Source organism: Megalops cyprinoides, chromosome 18, assembly GCF_013368585.1.
Source record: "Megalops cyprinoides isolate fMegCyp1 chromosome 18, fMegCyp1.pri, whole genome shotgun sequence".
NCBI lineage: Eukaryota > Metazoa > Chordata > Actinopteri > Elopiformes > Megalopidae > Megalops > Megalops cyprinoides.
In genome coordinates, this window is record NC_050600.1 from 29,839,378 (window position 1) to 29,846,941 (window position 7,564).

Here is a 7,564-nt window from a genome sequence, read left to right on the forward strand (position 1 = left end):
TAGATTCATTTTCAGGCATGCTCTTTTGAAGGACTCATAACCGAAAGGTTGCCGGTTCGATCCCCGCTGGGACACTGCTGCTGTACCCTTGGGCAAGGTACCTAACCCACAGTTGCCTCAGTAAAAATCCAGCTGTATAAATGGATAACATTGTAAAACAACTGTAACCTATGTAAGTCGCTTTGGATAAAAGCGTCTGCCAAATGAATAAATGTAAATGTAAGTCAGTATCTAATATAACAAACAGGTTATTTCTAATTAGTGTTTCTCTCCAATTCTGATAAAATACCACTAGCCAGTAGTGGTATTCATTTACATGTATATTTACATTTATTCATTTGGCAGACACTTTTATGAGGTACAATACAACACAAGCGAGAAACCATGCAGAGTCAACAATAACAAGAAGCACTGCATGACCAGGTTCAAAGGTTGGTCAGGCAAGGTACAGACTAGCAGGTAAAGCTAATGAGTGTGTTAAACCATTAGATTAAATTTTTTAAAATAATTTTATTTTATGATTTAGTAGGAGACAGTTTGAGTCATGAGAAGTTCCTTTAGGGGGTAGTGTTTCAGGTGCTCAGGTGAGAGCGGAAGAGCTGTGTCTTCAGATGTTTTTTTAAGACAGAGAGGGACTCAGGAGAATGGATGAAGTATGGAAGTTCATTCCACCATTGGGGACAATGGCGGAGAAAGGCTTGGATAGTGATTTTACGCTGCAATGTGACGGGACCGCCAGGCACTGTTTGGTGGCAGAGCGTAGCTGTCAGGAGGAAACATAGGGTTGCAGCAGTGAGTTCAGGTAGGTAGGTGCAGTTTTGTTGGTCACCCTGTACGCAAGCATCAAGGCTTTGAACATGATGCGGACAGCTATAGGGAGCCAGTGGAGCGAGACCGAGAGAGGTGTACTGTGAGGCCTTTTTGGCTGGTTGAAAACCGGACGTGCAGCTGCATTCTGTATCAACTACAGAGGCTTAATAGTGTATGCAGGTAGGCCAGCCAAGAGGGCACTGGAGTAGTCCAGTCTTGAGATGACCAGTGCCTGGACAAGGAGCTGTGCAGCATACTCAGATAGGTAGGGCCTGATTTTCCTGATGTTGTTCAGCGCGAATCTGCATGATCTGGTAGTCGTAGCAATGTGGTCGGTAAATTTTAGCTGGTCATCAATCACTGCCCCCAGGTTCCTTGCAGACCTGTATGGAGTTAGTGTCATTGAGCCTAGCTGAATGGTGATGTCGTGCTGGATTGGCGGGCTGGCTGGGATGACTAGGAGCTCAGTCTTGGATATGTTGAGTTGAAGGTGGCGCACCCTCATCCAGGCTGAGATATCTGAAAGACAGGCAGAGATCCGTGCTGAGACAGTGAGGTCATCAGGTTGGAACGAGAAGTAGAGCTGGGTGTCATCGGCATAGCAGTGGTAGGAGAAGCCATGCACCTGGATGATTGGACCCAGTGCGGTTGTGTATAGCGAGAAGAGGAGGGGGCCAAGCACGGATCCCTAAGGTGCCCCAGTGGTGGGATCTGTCTGTGAAGTGGGACTCAAACCAGTGAAGTGCAGTGCTGGTGATGCCCAGTTCAGCGAGGGTGGACAGGAGTATTCATTTAGCTTGTTCTGGTCTGCTTGACTCATATTTTTATTTTATGAGATAGTTTTGCTGATGAATAAAGCAACAGATGTCAAAGCTTTATGTTGCACATTACCTTGAGTGGATACACTTCGGGTGTCGTGTGCTGGAAGTCGCTCTGGATAAGAGCATCTGCTAAATGAATGCAATGTAATGTAACAGGCACTCAGTATGTTTTTAGTGAGGGAGAATCATTAAAACCCACTCAGTTATTTTTCTTTAAGATTTTAGAAAATAGAACTGTACATAAATGATGTTACTGTGCAAGCATTAAAAAGTATACCAAGGTTGTGAGCTATATCAAATAAAACTTGGTTAATTGGTTTAATTTTCAAAATACAAGTGAAATCAGGCCTTAGTGTCAAAAATATCAAAGAAATCATACATTCAAAGCCATTAGCATTAAGGTTCTTCATGTCTGCTGACTGACAGGAGTCTTGATAGAACATATCATTGGCAGTGCTTTTTGGGAGGAACATGTTATTTTAAACACTGGAATTATTTACTTACTAGTGTCACTTAATTTTTGCAGGCCATAATTGTATGAGCTGTGGCTATTCTCCTGTGTGTGAATAAAAACACAGGGTGGGACAGCACTGCTGACAGCCTTAGATTTTTTCTTTCACAATTACCAGTAAGACCACTTCTTTTATCTTTTATTGTTTATCTTCATCTTTGAAAACTTTGAAAATGTGAAAATGTTTTTAAGCAGGGTTTATGGTGGGTTTTAGTCAAGCATTTCACTGAAACCACCAGCACGTCTCTATAAAAAACAGCTTGTTGCTTATACCGAGTGTGTCAGAATGGAGAGAGATGTCCCAGTGTTATAAACTGAGGTGTTGCTCGTTTTTCAGTAAGAGGGCCTTTCATGTGAACAAGAATGACATTGTCGAAGCTCGTGGGAAGCTCAGAGGGAAACAAGGTAAGTGCTTCTCCGGCTTGCTTTCTGATGGCTGTTTTTAACACTTCAGAGATGGAACAATGAGATGACCTCAGATGATCTTTGATAATCTCTTATCTAATGCATCCTCCAAGGGTTTTGTCACAAGGTCTCTCAGATTTTGGGTGCTAAATTAGGGCATAGCTGCCCTTAGGGAGAGAGGGGGGTTGGGGGTAGAGGGAGGGGAGCTGCGATGTGTCTAGGATGAGCCTGGAATAAATGACACAATTTGTAAAATATTTTATTCATGAATTTACTCATCTTTTATTCTCTTTTGGGTGCCTCACCTTTTCAAAGTTAAGATTTCTTACGCTGCTTGCAGTTGATGAAGAATAAGCCAATGAGACAACACAGGGTAATTTAACTCTTTGTTTGCAATCATGGCACAGCATGCCCTCAAAGTCTTCATCCCTCTGATGCGCCATGATGAAAATGCATCAGTTTGTAAACCAGGTGTGTGTGTATAGGTACACAAAATGGTGGCAGACGTGAATAGAGTCACACAGTTGAAAAGCTTGGAACCCTATGCTCACACACATTTTTTTGATCGACCAGGTCAGCTGGACAAGTAGGTGCTTTTGTTGGGAAAAAAAATCCGCTCTGGCCATATAAGATTAATATGGTTTTGGAGATTTGCCCTCATATAGTCTGCCTTGTAGGTTTCATCGGTCTGCTGGCTTTTCTGTTCATGCTTATATTTGGACTGTTAGTGTTTTAAAATGAGGTCAAATTAATAATGTGAGCAAACATTTAGACAGCACCTTGGGTTATTCTGGTAGATGGGTAAATAGGGCAATTAGCATTGGGCGTGTGGATTTTTAAAGCTTTGTGGGACATGTCAGTAAGTATTTGAAAAAGAGCCTGAGGGCTAAAGGTACTTCAGCTAAAGGTACCAATCATGCACCATGTGAATGATCTGTACAAAGCTGATTTACAAATACTTGGAATGTCCATCCAAACACTTTCCCTGGGTTTTATTCTCAGATGTAATAATTCTATATGCTTTTAAAGTTATGCTCTCATTTGGTATGTTGTGTTCTGTGAGCAGACAAAGAAACTCATCAGTTTTTTGAGGGCCTCACTAAATGTTTCTCTCCCTAGGTAACTTTTTCAAGGGTGATACCAGAACTAACACAGAGACAGATGGATTTTTCAAAAGAAAGAAAAGGTTTGTGTCTCCAAGTTTTAGAAAGCATCTTTCCACACCACAACACTGTATAAACATTTCTAAATGTTATTTTTCTTGCTGTTTGTGTTCATTGTCCATTGAACCCCTGGCTCAAGTTTGCTCTACATTATAAGCTTTCATTTGATTTTGTGATTGGAATGGTCCAGGCAATGCGGTGGGGTGATTAGAAGGTATTCATCCTTTTGGACAATTAAATGAAATAACATTACAGTCATAACATTCAGGTGGAATGTTGTTATAACAGCTGCTGTCATTAACAGACATGAATAAAACTTTTGTAGCCTGGACAGTTATCTGTAAATATCTGTAAAAGTTCTTATTTTTTACTTTTTGTATCACAGATTACATTTGTAGCCAAGAACTGAAAAAAACAAATCCAGAAAGCACCTGAAGCTAAGTAAAGTGCTCTTGTCTGCTCATGTGCACAGATGTATGTTAAAAACACTCCCTCACTTCATCCCGTTGATGACAGCTCCTTGTGTCCCCTGCACTGTGTACATGTATCTGCAGTCCTCATTACTGTGACATGCAGAATTCATACATGTTTTGAAAATAAGCATGGCATTAACTATGGAGCTCATTTTCACATGACTGTGTCTGCCGGTTAGTCCTATTAATATTCAGCTTTGCTGCAGGAAAGCTGTATACCTCTGTTGTTTGGAATTCTGTTCTTTTTATGTGACACATTTTAATCTGTAATTAACACCCCACATGGGGCTCAAACCTGCAATCTTTTGCAGTAGGAGTGTTGATGATCATATGTCATCATGAAAAAAAGATTTTATCTGTGAACTGACTTCCAAGTCTGGAGATTGAAGTGGTTAGTTAAGTGCACTTTGTGCTCAGTCCAGCCTGTCCATTTTCTTCAAAGTTTGCATTTTTGGAGTTTTTTAAGCAAAAAAAGTGATCCAGTGAAAATATTTTTTCCTTTAATCATCTTTTGTGTGCACATTTAACCAGCTGTATGAATGCATTTGGGAAGCCATACAGGATACCTCCTCTTTCTGATGTGCTCATGTAACATCTGGATCTGTTGAGTTTATTCCACTTATGTCAAGAAATAAATTATTTGTATTATTTGTTCAAAAATTTTGGTGCAGCCTATTTATGGGAATCACATCCACCCATGATGATTAAATTCTTATGAGGTTAATAGAAAAACATCTTTGTCTAAATTCCTCAGCTATGTGACAAAATGTGCAAGATGCAGTATATCTTTATTCTTTTAATAAAAACATCACTTGATTCATATAAGCAGAGTATTTCAACTGTGTTAGAGTAGGACTGATTCTATCCTAGTTTTCTTGATCACTGTATATGGTTGATTCTTGTATCAGTAATTTTTATACATTGAATGAAATGTATTCTTGTTAAAAAATGAAGATGTTTGCATGTCTGTTCCTTAAAATACAATGTGCATATTTGTTCACTAAACGGAAACTGAATTGGTTATCTTGGTATCATGAAACAATTGCAGTTAAAGTGAGTAAATAGGTGGAGATAGAACACTTGTCTACATATAATAAAGTAAAAAAAAATACCATTAATAAAAATATATGCATGCAAATATATTCGTGGATAATTACAGGGGAATCCCCTTAACATCCCAAATACTTAATAGCTTCTTTAAAAACCTCTTGCTCTTTCCCTCTAGGTGTGCATGTTAAATGAATCTCTTTTCATATTACATGAATGTCTCTTGATTATTTCTGGATTGTCTCACTGAAAGGAACTGTTGGAAGAACACAGTTTAACCAGTTATAGCAGTCATATTGGAGTACTAGGTAAAAATAACAGAATTCCAACAGTTTACTGGCATCATGGTGTAATGTGAGAGAGGGGCCTTGGTGAAACATAACACTCTTACTCCTGATGGTAGACATCCCCTGAACTTTTAAGGTTCAAACTTGTTCTGCTTGAGCAATGCTGTCATGAAATGAAATTAAGCATGAAAATATCACATTCCTCAAACACACTTGTTCCCAGCTCGACCAGAATTCTCTTTCTCGGGGAGCTGAAGTGTTTGTATCATCAACTGTTTTGTAGCTAGTATGGCTGAGTCTTTCTTTTGGCTGTTCACTGTCTACACTGTTTCTTTTTATTGGCTGTGCAACAGGATCATTTTCCAGTCTTTCAAATGGCATTCTCAATCAAGGGGCTGTGCAAATATCCTGCTGTCTTCATGCAGCAAATTCTGCTTTCTGTATTAAGACAGCTATATGCATCTGAGCACTAGGTGGCAGCAATTTGCAATTTTTAAATGAAGACCACCAGCACAGTCTTTTCTGTCAGGGAGAGAATTTATGCTAAAGTAATTCTAATTTCCTCACAGAAAGATCTGACATAAGCAGCACTAAACTTGCCAGACTTAGTAGATTTAAAGTTAACCTCACATCTCCAGATTGGAGTAATGCTTTAGGTTACATTACTGTTGTTTAGCACTTTTATCTGACCTACACAGCTTACAGTTTATACATTATCCATTTGTACACCTGGATATTTACTGAGGAAATTCAGATTAGGTACATGGGTATGATAACAGTGCCCCTCTGGGGAATCAAACCTGAAACTTTTGGGTCATGAGCCCTGGTCCACCTTGTACTGTAGTAGTGAGCCATGGTTCTTTACCTTACAGTAATATAGTGGTGTCATGTGGACAGCAAGTATTCTCATGTTTCATACTAACCTTGCTGTTATTGTTGTTTGTTAGATATAAAGGTTTAGATGGGCTCGTCTTGTGCAACCAACTTCAGACAGAACTTCAGACATTTACTGAAACCTCTCATCAAGAATCAGTCTTCATTTCTCAAGTAGTATATAACGCATGGCTCATTGAGGCATTACCTTTTGGTATTTTTTGTACTCTATGTATCTACACTTAAGACATCTTTTCTACTTTACTATTTTATGTACTCATTATCTATTAATGATGTTATTAGTAAGAGGAAATTCCCATCCAGGTCCATGAAAAATGAACTAGAAAGGAGTATTACTTTTTCTCTCCATGTGCAGTGCCTTCAACTTTGGACTATACAGAGACATATAAGAAAGTCATTGATTATACAGTCCTCTTGCTGCCTTTGTGTGGTGTGGTAGTTTGACTCTGAGGTTGATATTGGCTAAATGAATGGCTTTGATAGCATTTATTTATAGTTTGCTATTTTGATAGCTGCTATTTAGCATGTCTGTCTGAGTGTCATATTTCTGGCCCTGTATTTGGTAAACCCTTTCAATAGAAATGATGACTGATTCAGATGTTGTACAACACATGCCCACTCCTCTCCTGTCACCACAAATCATAATTCAATGATTCACACACATGGCGAGACAGATGTCCAACTCCCAAATGCTCATTTCCCATTGGTTGGCCTGGTGGGGCCTTCAGAAATGTCTCTTGCATTTCGTGTTCATTCATCCCAACCTGAACACAGAAAAAAAGCCTTATCTTGTGTGTGTTTGCTGTGCTCTGTTGAATACTTTTAAACAGCTGATTCTTTATTTCTCTCTCCTCCAGCCATTTCAGCCCAGACTAAAGACACAAAAAACAGGGTGAATCACAAAGAAGACTTCGGAGGGCCAGAGAGCAGCAGCTAAGATCTGAGGACATCTATGCAAATACATAATCGCTGTGTATTTGTGTATGTATATTCATGTACACTATATGGAAAAAAGTATTTGGCCACACCTGTTTTTCAGGGTTTGGGCTAGGCCCCTTATCTCCAGTGAAGGGCAATCTTAATGCTTCAGCATACCAAGACATTTTGGACAATGCTATGCTTCCAACTTTGTGGTTTGGGGAAGGCCCTTTTC

General features: G+C 39.4%; 1 long non-coding RNA gene across 1 annotated transcript; it reads left to right on the forward strand.

Annotated features, from left to right (window-relative positions):
• Positions 1–2,480: 2,480 nt before the first annotated feature.
• LOC118792879 lies at positions 2,481–7,360 on the forward strand. Its single transcript, XR_005005633.1, has 3 exons — positions 2,481–2,547; positions 3,667–3,733; positions 7,269–7,360. It is a non-coding gene; the product is annotated as an uncharacterized LOC118792879 (long non-coding RNA).
• Positions 7,361–7,564: the final 204 nt, after the last annotated feature.